The sequence below is a fragment of the Pseudorasbora parva genome, chromosome 19 (genome assembly GCF_024679245.1).
Source record: "Pseudorasbora parva isolate DD20220531a chromosome 19, ASM2467924v1, whole genome shotgun sequence".
NCBI lineage: Eukaryota > Metazoa > Chordata > Actinopteri > Cypriniformes > Gobionidae > Pseudorasbora > Pseudorasbora parva.
The window spans coordinates 28,141,766-28,156,776 of record NC_090190.1 but is presented as its reverse complement, the minus strand read 5'-3'; the positions used below and the strand labels follow the sequence as shown (position 1 = coordinate 28,156,776).

Below are 15,011 nucleotides of genomic sequence, written 5' to 3'. Positions count from 1 at the left end.
AATCAAAATAAAGTGATTTACTGTTCACAAACACATTTAACTCCATATCCAACTTGAAAAACAGCACAACTTACACAAATGAAGACAGAAAGAAAGCAAGAACATGTTGTAAATATATATATACATTTTTATTGTAATGATCAAATATAAAGAAGTATATATGAAATTCATGTATCATGTTTAAAAATCGACAAATTAAAAAATGTCAGATGATCTGAATACAATTGCTTCAAAAAAGAAGGCATGCTTGCAGATGAGGGAAGCCAGGATGTATTCTGTGGAATTTAAGGTCGTGTGTATCTGTGTCTGTGATCATCAGTCATGTCGTCAATAGACAGTATGTAGTGAAAAAAGGGAAAAATAACCAATAATTTGTTAAGCACTTCAGACAAGTGAGCATCAATTTCTTTTAATATGAGCTACATAAACACACGCATGTACGCACACACACACACACACACAACACACACACACACACACACACACACACACACACACACACACACACACACACACACACACACACACACACACACACACACACACACACACACACACACACACACACACACACACACGTCGTGTTTCCATGTTTTATGGGGACTTTCCATAGGCGTAATGCGTTTCATACTGTACAAACTGTACATCCTATCCCCCTACACTGCCCCTGCCCGTAAACCTACCCATCACAGGAAACATTCTGCATTTTTACTTTCTCAAAAAAACTCCTTCTGTGTGATTTATAAGATGTTTTTCTCATGGGGACCTAAAAATGTCCCCACAAGGACAAGGATTTCGGATATTGCCATCTTTGTGGGGATAACGTAGGGATTACCCCATAACGTAGGGATTACCCCCCCCACACACACACACAAACACACCACACACACACTTATTCATAATTTTTGATTAGATTTTAAAATGATTAATAACCTTATATTCATCATTTTAACAAGATGATACAAACTTAACAAACAAAACAAAAACAAAAAAACACCAATCACTGTTTACATCATTTATATGATACAGAAATGATGCAATTTACCAGATCATACTTTTTTCGATGCATACACTTAATTTGTGTTAGTCTTGAAATAAGTGTAAAAAAAAAAAAACACTGAAATGTTGTAACCAAACATCTAGAAAAGTCATCAGTTTTTTAATTTATTGAAATTTTGTATAATTTGAATTGAATTTTTGAATTCTTTTGGTGTTTCTAAGTGCTTGTATGTGTTTCCGTATCACCCTCCAATGGTAATTGTGTGAGCACATTTTGGGTAGTGCCCATGGCCACACTAAGTGCTTCTGAATGGTGGGAGTGTCCTTAACAAATTTAAGTGCTTTATGCCTTTCATCAGGCCAACCCCCATGACCCACACCAAAACAGATAGGATCTCTTATATTTTTGGCCCGTTCACCTTAAAAAAAAAAAAAAAAAAAACCTATGTTATGACTGGGGGAAAAAAAGAGTCAAGAAAATCATTTCACTTTGACAATGAAATCATTACCACCAGTTTTATTTTTTGTTATGATTCTGTTATGTAATGGAATGCACATTATAAAGAAAATACATGCAGTTTTATAATAAAACACATTATTTTGTCTTTTATTTAGTTGCTTTGTCTTTAGACAAGAGGTACACCTCACTTTGAGTTCATGCTGAGAGTATCAGGAGTGAGGTAGTCAACCAAAACTCAAACAGTCATATTTTAATAACCTCCTCCTGTTCCTTATTTTCCCAACACACCGTTCCCCTGTACAGATTCGCCACATTTACCACGGCCTGCAGAATCAGTCTGTCATGTCTGTCTTTATCCTCCTTTCACAGGTAGATTTAAAATCTTAAAAATACTTTAACAATATTTATTTATATTACATCTTTCAGTTTTGCTTGGAGCGTTTTAGAGGAATAATATTTTTTCTTGGTTTTATATTGGAGTGGATCTATTGCCTTCTTTAGCATTAAACAAACATTTTTCTAGTATCAACCATTTAAACATTAAACTACAATTATTCATGGATTATAAATTATTATTTAAGTTGAAAAGGATTTTAAAACCCTAACCAAACATATACATTTAAAATTAAAATGTAAATCTAAACCGAATAATAAATTCCATGGCAAATAATACAATTCCTTTATGTTTTTAGGTTAAAAAAAAATGTAATTGCTACAAACATATTTATTTTCTAATTAATAAGGTGACCATTAAAACAATAAAAATAATAATTATTTGTTTGTCTTAAATTAAAGAATTAAAAAATGCATCTCTATTTAAAATGGTCTCTATGATGTTGTTTGTAAGAGAAATAGTGAACAAAATTGAATTATCGTTATCAAAGGCTGATATTTTTGTAATCTTTATTCTCATCACATTCTTTTTTATATAACAGAAATGACACAGTCCCACATCAACACTGAGGAAATCAGATTAGCATGCACAGATCGATTGCGGATGGCATACATTAAAAGGCCATGTTAGTTTCTCCTTATATCGCATTTACATTCCACAAACTCGAAGGAAGGCTTTTTGAGTCATCTTAATATAGACTCCATATCTTATTCTGCTTTCACAGAACCACGTTTGTCTTTCACCATTTTTTGGAGGGATCTTCTTAAAAACCAGAGCACACCTTAAACCTAGCAGAAAATCAATCAACCCTCATCTCCTCGCCTTGAAAGTGTGTGTGTGTGTGTGTGTGTGTGTGTGTGTGTCTGTTTGTGAACAGACAAACAGATGTAAGGAATCGGCTGCCTCATAAAATACAGCTTTGACAATCCTCTGCTTCATAAACTCTCATGTGTAGTTGGTTCAAACTTTCATGCCATATTATGTCATCTGCACACTTATTAACATAACATAGGGTATTTTAAAGAACAAATAAATGCAGCTTGGATTAAAAATCTCGGTCACACTTTAAGGCGTCCGTAGTGTAATATGCATTTAAGTACTTTGTAATAATAAGGGTTAGGGTATGATTAGGGTTTGTTGTAGAGTTAGTTGCATGTAATTATGCATAATGTTATTAGTAATAAAACTACCAAATAAAGTGTTACCAAAATCTCTCATATATTCTCCCACTTAGCAGAGATTCCTGATGGAAGTGCACTATATTTAATGCGTTCAAACTGATTTCATTTATAAACACGGCTTTATATTGTTCATTTCTCCTCTCAACCTTTTCAATGATCTAATCCTCTCCTTCCGCTCATGCTCAGTTTGACATTCTAAATCATTTTTTCTGTCCTCTTTAACTTAATGAAAGCCTCACATTAACTTTATTGCATTTTTTAAAAACATTTTTTATTAAAACCAGTGGCAGCTGGTGGACCATTTTCTAGGGGGCTGTGCCACATGCAACAGTTTTTGCAAACACCCCAGCATGATTTTATGCTAAACAGTTAAAGAAAAAAGTGAACAGAAGAAAAAATAAGACACATTTTAAAGGCTTGAAACATATTTTAAATAAATATAATTTGTTTGACCAAGTTCAGAATTAAGTTTGAGGATGATTCGCACAAAACTGTATTTTCTGCAAGATTTGTTCAAGGTAAATTGAAAATACTTTTAAATTTTTATAATTCAGTTTCTGCAGTGCCAAACACGACCTCATGGAAAGGCCAATAGACCACAATCCCAACAGGCCTTAACCTTACAACATTATATATATATATATATATATATATATATATATATATATATATATATATATATATATATATATATATATATATATATATATATATATATATATATATATATATATATATATATATATATATATATATATAAAGCAAAACGCAAATGAAAATAAATAAAAACCCATATGTGCATAAACACTGCACTGATCGTGAAAACTCCTATATAAAACACTCACCACATGTGCTTGTGCAAAAACCCTCCACAGACCAGTGATGCTGCTTGGCACCATTTTATGTCATATCTTGAATATGTTCACAGCAATTGGCTAAACTGGTACATAGACCCGCCTCCTGTTGACAATTTATTAGAGCTGAACTTGAGCCCTGTGGACAGGCAAAAAAACAACAACTAAGGCCTACATTTTGCAGAGATGATTTCCTATCCCAGGGATGATTTGCTATCATATCATGTCATATCATATCCTATCAATTTAATAAATGTTAATGTGATCGGGTTGAGGGAGGGCCAGCCGCAACTAATTAAAACAAGTTTTTCTCGTGGGAAACACTAGCTGGTAAAATGACCACAATGTAAGTAATTTCAGGTTTTACTACCACTTATTCCATTTGAGTCACAAGGCAGGCAAAATCTGACCCATTTAAAATACTGATTCAAAACCAGTGATAATAAAAATGCATAGACACTCAAAACAATCAAACGAATTGCTCCGTTTATATACCCAGTCTTATGAAATCCATTGTTATAATACATCACATGCACACTGTCCGGATCCGTTATCATCATCCAAGTGCAACAATTTTGCCATCTTGGTTTCAACAGTATAGGCTAAATATTGCATTCCATTCACTGTCATCTTTTGAACACTGCGTTGAGCCTGCATAATATATCACTATCATTGATCCAAATCTACAATAGCAAAACATTAGCACAGGCAATTGTATTCAAGCAAAATCTTACCCACAGTAACATGCAACTTCCTCCACTCCTGATGGGTCAGATTTACACATTAACTCGGACATTCTGCAGTATATTAAAAAAAACAAGTCTCTATTTGAATTGCTTCTACAATATATGAGCAAAAAAAGAGAGAATCTGAGAGTGACTGAGATTGCTGGCTTTCACCGTTCGCATCCATTTCTGAGTATCTCTCGTTTCTTCAGGGGCATAAGCGCGCTCCAGGAGGGGTGGGTTGGCGGGGGTGGCACCCTGAATTTTTAAGCCTAGATTTCTAATCTCTTTTTGTGGGGAAAAGACGCTGCAAATCTGGGCCTCTTCTCCCCAGGAGCCATTAGGCATGGTTTGGTGGCCAGCATGAAAAGAGCACGAGGATTTGGCACAAAAGAAAAAAAAAACGGTTTCTTTCTTTTATATATATATATATATATATATATATATATATATATATATATATATATATATATATATATATATATATATATACATATACATTTCTTTATATAGTGCTTTTCGGCATATGACGCAACCTTGGAGCTTTGGTAATGTGCGAGATGCGAAGTGTGGGGCTCAGTTGGCATCGCAGCTCTTCAAATGAACAGCGGGACGTTTGGCCAGAAAAAGGATGCAGGATTATGCTTGCATAAGGAGCCTATATCTATTATTTCTATTCAGCAGTCTCTTTCCATTGTGTTTATCTTTCATTCTCTATCCATATTTTGCCTACAAACAAATGTGCACTCTTCCCTATACTGGATTCATGATATTATAGGCATCTTAGGGGCTTCTTCACACATAGAACGCTCATGCATTTAAAAACGTAAGACGTAATCATTTTAAAACATGTTCACAATCAACATGTGAGACAGTGAGAAAGCGGAGCAACAGTTAAAATGTCCGTCTAGTGGATGTCTAAAACAACATTAAGAAACAGCTAATAAAATGTTTGGTGCCATTTTTTGTTGTTGTAAAAACACACCATGCAGTCTCAGGAAAAAAGGTACAGTTCTGTCACTAGGGCGGTACCCTAAGGTACAAAAGTGTAAAGGTACATCTTTGTACCTTACTCACCCCTATGGTACATATAAGTATCTTAAAGGGTACATATCAGTACTTTAAGAGTGCAAATTAGTACCTTAAAGTACATATTAGTAGCCTACCTTTTTGGTTTTGTACCTTAGGGTACTGTCCTAGTGACAGAAATGTACCTTTTTTTCTGACAGTGTGCCACACAATAGTATTCAACTGCAGAGTCGCAGCATTGATTAAGGGCACGTTGTATAAAATTTGAACTTTTAAAAAAAGGGATACCTCACCCTAAAATGAAAATTAAGTCATCATTTTACCCCGGTGTTCTAATGTATTTCCCTTCTTTCTTTTATGGTCCACAAAAGTAGAATTTTTAAAATAATGTTCCGCTAACGCTCTTCCATATAATGGCAGTGAATAGCAAAGTCAAGTCACCTTTATTTATCGACCAGCTTCAAGCTTTTTAAACAAACACACAAACATATCACAGAATGATCCTATGCGGCACATGCCGTATATTTCTGAGTGTCCTGGGGGAATACAATAAGGTTTGGTGAAAAACAAACCGAAATTGAATGTTAACCTTGAAACTGAAAATCTTGGCCTTAGCCCGCGCGTTCGTGAGAGTCTAAAGTGCCGCAGTTTGCCCCTTCTAACCCAAAAAAGGCACACAAGATGTAAAAAAATAAAAATAAAGATTGATAAAACCAAATACCTTCATCTTTAAGGTGAATATCCGCTGTGCTTGTTGTAACAAGAAGTTATCGCGTTCACGTCTGTCAAATGCCATTTTGACCATCATCAGACAAATACTTTTTTAGGGATTCCTAGACAATGTATTTCATGTTTTTTTTCATCTTGATTTCTGTGTTTTTCTGGACTGATTCGCTAATCGAATCTCACAAATGAGCACATTGTGCAGCCGGGCAGAAAAGGTCAAGAATTGTGTTAAATAACATTACATTTTTTTGTTTTTTACTACACCCTATCGTATATCCCAAGAACACTTAAAAGGCATGTGTGGCATGGGTTCAATCTGTAATACTTTTGTGTCTTCTTAAAAAAACTTGATGCTGGTCGCTATTTACTGCCCTTATATGGACGAGTGCGAGCGGGTCATATATTTAAAAAATGCATTTTGTGGTCCATAAAAAAAACACATAGACATACATCAGAGTCATGTTTACAAAGAAAATAGCAGCAATGTGCTCTGTGTGTATTCCAATTTAAACATGTGCTAGATGTTGCCTTTATAATAATACAAATATCCAACCTCAAAATATCAATGTCACAAAAACTACTCTGTCTCTATTGCTGTTATTAATCAAAACAAACGGAAAAGTATTAAATTTGGCACCCTTTCTCTTTTTTAACAGGTCACTAAAACACAATGGTAGAATTAGTAAAGTGTTAAGAAGAATAGAAATAAATACAGGTTTGAACAATAGAAAGCACAGATTTTCAGAGATACCACATATGGGTCAATATATCTGACATAGGCCTACTGTAGCAAATATTTTAGAAATGACGCATAATTAGGTGTGTTTGCTTTATGCAATTTGCAGTAAACTGTATCAGCACGCACTGTGGTTTTATGAAGTATCTTTTTACCAGTGTCAGTGTTGTTATGAATTTGACACATTTGCATGTTTTCATTTCCCTGCAATAAGCCATAAACTGTTATTTTGGTAATTAAAAGCATACTAGTGGCACTAAAAGTAAATTAATTTCCTGGAATAGACTGTGTGTGTGAATGAGAGATGGCGAATGTGCATTGTGAAAGCTACGTGTTTTCAATAACACATATCACTGAAACCATAGCAATACATTTTTGAAGTCTAACTCTCTCCATCTCCCTCGTCATCCCCACCTATAATCATATTTAGATCTAAAGTGTGCATATGTCTGAGAGAGTGATACAAGACAAGTGAAGCTAATGTTAGATTTCCAGTTTGCTTCACTAGCATAACTAGATTTTCTCCCTCTGATCAGAATCGTTCGCACCGTCACTGTCAGCTTTCTGAACACTTATATGTGTGACTGCATGTGCGTCAAGAAATAGGACATCATCCTGTGACAGATGCTGCACTTTGCATTATTTATAGACTCTAATAAAGGACAGATGCATTTTTTCAACCTTTTTTATAGTTAAGGAAAATAAAATACAAACGCAGTATATTGCCAGCTGCATAGTTTATTGCACACACACACATGCACAAGCACACGCGCGCACACACACACGCACATGCACACACACACACACATATACTATTTGTGTTCAAAAAATTGCATATTGTGCTCAATGTGTGTGTGTGTGTTTGTGTGTGTGTGTGCGCGCATTGCATTGCATACGGTATATCAGTATATAAAGGATTATTAGGAACACCTGTTTAATTTCTCATTAATGCAATTTTCTAATCAACCAATCACATGGCAGCTGCTTCAATGCATTTAGGGCTGTGGTCCTGGTCAAGACAATCTCCTGAACTCCAAACTAAATGTCAGAATGGGAAAGAAAGATGATTTAAGCAATTTTGAGCGTGGCATGGTTGTTGGTGCCAGATGGGCCGATCTGAGTATTTCACAATCTGCTCAGTTACTGGGATTTACACGCACAACCATTTCTAGGGTTTACAAAGAATGGTGTGAAAAGGGAAACATCCAGTATGCGGCAGTCCTGTGAGCGAAAATGCCTTGTTGATGCTAGAGGTCAGAGGAGAATGGGCCGACTGATACAAACTGATAGAAGAGCAACTTTGACTGAAATAACCACTCAATACAACTGAGGTATGCAGCAAAGCATTTGTGAAGCCACAACACGCACAACCTTGAGGCGGATGGGCTACAACAGCAGAAGTACCACTGAGTGGTTATTTCAGTACCACTCATCTCCACTACAAATAGGAAAAAGAGGCTACAATTTGCATGAGTCTCGATTTCTGTTGAGACATTCAGATGGAGTCAGAATTTGGCTTAACAGAATGAGAACATGGATCCATCATGCATTGTTACCACTGTGCAGGCTGGTGGTGTAATGGTGTGGTGGGATGTTTTCTTGGCACACTTTAGCACCCTTAGGCCGTGTGTTCACCAAAGCGTTTTTTTCACGCTGCTGGCTGGTGTTTTCAATTGTTTTCAAAGAGAGCGCCACGTTTTTTTAAAAGTAAAACACAGCGCTCATCACTGTCCACTCAGCCGTCCAATCACAGTGGAGGAGGGGCGGTACAAACACAACACAACACAGACCAACCGGCACATTCTGAGTGTCGTCATCAGTTAACAACAAGCAATAATAATGGAACAAAATTATTTAAAACAAGAGCCAGAGCAAATACTTTACATTGTATCTGCAATTTTATATAGAATCGATACAGAAACAAACTACCTGTGAAATCAGAAGCAATTCTGCGGATTTTCCATATAAAAACAACTTGCAAGATTTACTTGATAAAATCTTTGTAAAAATTTGCACTCAGTTTTTCTAAGTAAAATTTACTGCTGCGATATCAAGTACAACTTACTTGCCAATATTAAGTAAAATGTACTTAACTATAAATGTAACATTTGCAAAGACATTAAGTAAATGTTACTTAATTATATTTAACTTAGCATGTTGTATTTTTTAAAAGTAATCAAGTAAATTTAATTTTAAAAGGAGCATAACTATTGTGAAAATTTTATAAATCTGTATTATTTACTCTTATGAAGTAATTAAGTAGATTTTATAATGTTTGTCCATTTGACATTTTAAATTACTTAGTTGAATTAATTTATATTACTCACTATTATGTTATGTTATATTATGTTAATGTTGCTATTTTAAACCAAATAAATGTAATAATTTTCTCTGCATCAAATATATGTATCACAAATCACACATAAATACAATAAAGTTGAACAGTTTATTATGTCAAAATTTACAATTAACCATTAAATCAGTAATGTTCACATCAACTGATTAAGTAGTTAAGGTACATTCATTATAATTTACAATAACTGTAGAATTAACCATGTATGGTTCAACTAAACATCAGCAGCCAACAGTGGCATAACTAACATTAAAGGGTTAGTTCAGCCAAATATGAAATGTATCACATTTGAGTCCAAAAATAACAAAAACTACGACTTTATTCAGCATTGTCTTCTCTTCCGTATTTGTGTTCAATCCTCAAATAAAGATTCAAACAGTGAAGAGAAGCCAATGCTGAATAAAGTCGTAGTTTTGGTTATTTTTGGACCCAAATGTATTTTGGATGCTTCAAGAGACTCTAATTAACCCACTGATGTCTCATATGGACTACTTTGATGATGTTTTTATTCCCTTTCTGGACATGGACAGTATAGTGTGCATACACTTGCATACGCTCTCGGACTAAATATTAAATATCTTAAACTGTGTGTGAAGATGAATGGAGGTCTTACGGGTGTGGAGCGACATTAGGGAGAGGAGTTAATGACAGACATTTCATTTTTGACTGAACTGAACTAACTTCACCCTTTAATGACGAGCACATGCATAGTCCAGCTGAAACAGAATGGTCACTTTTCCTTAATGCTCATTCATCGACTGGATCCTCTCGATCAGCTCCATGGACGACCATCTTAAGGATATGTTCAGCGGCAACACTGCGACTGTCCTCCTGCATACAGTTTGTAAGAAAGAAAGAAAGAACACAATTCCATTTAAGAAATAGAATTACATTTATTACATTACATTTTATTTTCATTAAAAAGGTGACCGGACCTTCATGCCGTTAGCTCACTAAAATAGAATTGCTGACATTCATGCACTTGTTGCTAACGTTATACATCAATGCTTATTTGGTATCAGAGTTCACCTGCCATCCAAACTTTCCTTCTTTAGTGCAGAGTGCAGACTAACTTATGCTTTGATATAATAATTGCTGTGAAATTTTCAGTGGATATAAAAACAACTAACTTAGACACTTTTAAAAAATGCTAACATTAGCTAGAGGACACACACACAGGCAGCCAGCACTTAATCACGGCCAGCTAACATTAAATTATTTTGAAGTTAACCAGACAGGGTGACTTTTTCGACAAGAACGTGGCTAACTACATTTAATCCCCTCTATCTTTGACTAAACACCAGTCTCAACTTTATAGAAGTGGATAATGCTTTAGCTTTAGCTACCGTTATTGTGATTAAAACTCACTTTTAGTCAATTTTAAACCGTAACGTCTATGCAATAATCAAACCATCAAAACGAAGTACATCGTTATCACAAATCTAAAATAGAAAAGTCAGAACTTACCGAGAATAAGTCAGCCATGTAAAAGCAACATCCCAAACCGACCGTCTCTGCCACTGAACGGGATCTTTTTGAGCAACAACAAAAACGGGCGGGCAGATTCAAACACACTTTGCTTTTCAGATTAAAATTTACTTAGTATTTTTAGGTGAATGTGCTGTGACTATAAAACATTAAATACTATTTGTAAATATATAGTAAAATGTACTCTTTCTTCTCAGTTAATTTATTACATTAATAAATTGTGTACATTTTACATAAGATATATATTTCCAACTTAATCTTGATTTTACAATGTATAAATTACATGAATTAATGTAATAGATTTTACAATACCACAAAGTAATTTTTTTCAGTGAAGAGTCTCACTCTCAACTGAAGAAAAAAAAAATGCTGCGCTTCCAAAACGCTCTCAAGCACTCACAACGAGGCGTTTTCAGCTGGCTAAAAACGCTTTGGTGGACACATGGCCTTAGTGCCAATTGGGCATCGTTTAAATGCCACGGCCTACCTGAGCATTTTTTCTGACCATATCCATCCCTTTATGACCACCATGTACCCATCCTCTGATGGCTACTTCCAGCAGGATAATGCACCATTAATATCACAAAGCTCGAATCATTTCAAATTGGTTTCTTGAACATGACAATGAGTTCACTGTACTAAAATGGCCCCCGCAGTCACCAGATCTCAAGCCAATAGAGTTTATTTGGGATGTGGTGGAATGGGAGCTTCGTGCCCTGGATGTACATCCCACAAATCTCCATCAACTGCAAGATTCTATCCTATCAATATGGGCCAACATTTCTAAAGAATGCTTTCAGCACCTTGTTGAATCAATGCCATGTAGAATTAAGGCAGTTCTGAAGGCGAAAGGGGGTCAAACACAGTATTAGTATGGTGTTTCTAATAATCCTGAGTTAGTGCGTGTATATAGATATATGAATACACATTTACAATCAATATGAGTATCTGAAGGCTTGTTTTAAAGATTAGACACTCATCGTAAGCTTCCATGGAATACTAAACAGATGATATTGGGAATTAACATTCTCTGTTTAATGTGAGTATTGATTAAAGACACACAGGGTGAAGCTAAAAACACATATTTATAAAAATGCACTCCTCACTCACACTTATATGTGCTGTCAGCACAACCTTGACATCAAGACATGCCCATAAAACCCAATATACATGTATCTTCAACGTACACATGGGAATTCTTAGCCGCTGCTGGAATGATGACCTTCATCTAGCGTCAAAATGGTACGAAAAAAATGGGTGGAAAATATGTGAAAATTTATGTGTATACCTTTTCAGATTGTATTATACCCCACAAGAATATCACATACAGCCCATCATTTCAAGATGCCCTTGGACACAACAGCCTCTGAGATGGAGGCCTCATTTTATATCAAAGGAGACATAAATTCCATTTTGCTGCCAGACTTTATGGATAGATTATTCTGAGAGAAAATGTACAGGACAATAGCAATGTACACAGACAATGAATTCAGATGGATAGTTTCCCCTGTCCAGCAGTACTCTATTTTTATAATAAGTATGTTTTTTTGGACTGGTATTATTCAAATAGAGCCGTTTATTTGTTTCTTAATCTTAAATTCAAAAGGGTTGCATGACTTGTGTTTAAATACTAACTGATTTTAATTGCTCTACTGGTAATTATATTTCAAATGGCACCTCTTACAGACCAGCACAGTTTCAGTGATGCTTCCTCATCTGTGATTGGGTAGTGAATTACCTGAATACAAAATAACTGCTTCTGATTCGTTACAACATTTGTTTGAGAAACAAATGCATGATTCAGAGCTGTATGTGGAGTAGCCTACACTTTGTGCTTTAAAATGAGAAAATTGCAGAGATCAAAGTTGTGATATTTAGATATGTAAAATCACAGTAGACACCCGGTATAATTCTCCCTATTTTCATATGCAGCAATTGAATTTACTGAATTTATTTTTAATAAGTAGTTATTCAGTAAATTTTTTGGCTGTGTTTGAGTTTTCCATTAGGGAGGAAAAACCCTCAAGAAATTATAAAGTCAATTTTAGTGTTCATGAACATTCAAAAGTGTTCTTTGTCACATAGAAATTGAGGATTCAAGTGTGAGATAAAGCCATATATTTGAAGAGAAACATCATAAAGAGATTTATTCCCTTGAAATATATATTTTTTTAAATATTATTACACACATACATGCCATAACAATGCTCAGCAACTGAGTACAATGAACAATGCAGTTTTTAACAGGCAAATAAGTCACAAAAATTGTTGTATATTTCAAACACCAAATATACACTCACCTAAAGGATTATTAGGAACACCTGTTAAATTTTTCATTACTGCATTTATCTAATCAACCAATCACATGTCAGTTGCTTCAATGCATTTAGCAGTGTGGTCCTGGTCAAGACAATCTCCTGAACTCCAAACTAAATGTCAGAATGGGAAAGAAAGGTGATTTAAGCAATTTTGAGTGTGGCATGGTTGTTGGTGCCAGATGGGCCGGTCTGAGTATTTCACAATCTGCTCAGTTAAGCCCCTTTCACACTGCGATTCCGGCAAATACACGGATAATGCGACCCGGCATTTGTTCCCGGGCCGCTAGATTTGGTCCATTCACACTGCCAGCGAAATACCGTAATATGTGCGCTTTCACACACAACCCGTAACGGTCCCGGATCGAGTCGACCCGTAACATCCGAATGTGACGGATAATGGTAAGCGATCTCAGCGCTTCAGCGCGGATAGTAAGGAGCTCCGTGGTCTCGACTTGTGTCCAGTTTGCGCACATTTCTGCTCGTTTAATTTTAGTTTCTTTTGTATACGAACACTCTCTGCGTTTAAAACACGGACGAGCTCTTCTGGCACTGCAGGGTTGTATTATTGAAAAAACAAGCTCCAGGAGTCGCACGATAACTACGTACACTCTGCGGCATTAGTTTTGGCTTTTGTTCACACAGCGCTCGTTCCGGACCGAACCCCGCAATGTTACTAGGTCCCCGACCCGGGTTCAATTCGGTAATCAATTCCGGGACGTGGTTGCTTTACACAGAAGGCGACCCTGCAATGTTCTGGGAATATTGCGGGTCCGACGTGCAGTGTGAAAGGGGCTTTACTTGGATTCTCACGCACAACCATTTCTAGGGTTTACAAAGAATTGTGTGAAAAGGGAAAAACATCCAGTATGCGGCAGTCCTGTGGGTGAAAATGCCTTGTTAATGCTAGAGATCAGAGGAGAATGGGCCAACTGATTCAAGCTGATAGAAGAGCAACTTTGACTGAAATAACGAATCGTTACAACCGAGGTATGCAGCAAAGCATTTGCGAGGCCACAACACGCACAACCTTGAGGCGGATGGACTACAACAGCAGAAGACCCCACCAGGTACCACTCATCTCCACTACAGATAGGAAAAAGAGGCTACAATTTGCACAAGCTCACCAAAATTGGACAGTTGAAGACTGGAAAAATGTTGCCTGGTCTGATGAGTCTCGACTTCTGTTGAGACATTCAGATGGTAGAGTCAGAATTTGGTGTAAACAGAATAAGAACATGGATCCATCATGCCTTGTTACCACAGAGGAGGCTGGTGGTGGTGGTGTACATGTAATGGTGTGGGGGATGTTTTCTTGGCACACTTTGGGCCCCTTAGTGCCGATTGGGCATCGTTTAAATACCCGGCCTACCTGAGCATTGTTTCTGACCATGTCCATCCCTTTATAACCACCCTCTGATGGCCACGTCCAGCAGGATAATGCACCATGTCACAAAGCTTGAATAATTTCAAAGTTCACTGTACTAAAATGGCCCCCACAGTCACCAGATCTCAACCCAATAGAGCATCTCTGGGATGTGGTGGAACATGAGCTTTGTGCCCTGGATGTGCATCCCACAAATCTCCATCAACTGCAAGATGCTATCCTATCAATATGGGCCAATATTTCTAAAGAATGCTTTCAGCACCTTGTTGAATCAATGCCATGTAGAATTAAGGCAGTTCTGAAGGCGAAAGGGGGTCAAACACAGTATTAGTATGGTGTTCCTAATAATATTTTAGGTGAGTGT

The 15,011-nt window shown here is 36.2% G+C and overlaps 1 protein-coding gene across 1 annotated transcript in view; it reads right to left on the bottom strand.

Moving 5' to 3' along the window:
* The window catches only part of LOC137048507 (catenin beta-1-like), a 32,768-nt gene that overhangs the window by 16,375 nt on the left and 1,382 nt on the right, over nt 1-15,011 (bottom strand). The window lies entirely within an intron of this gene.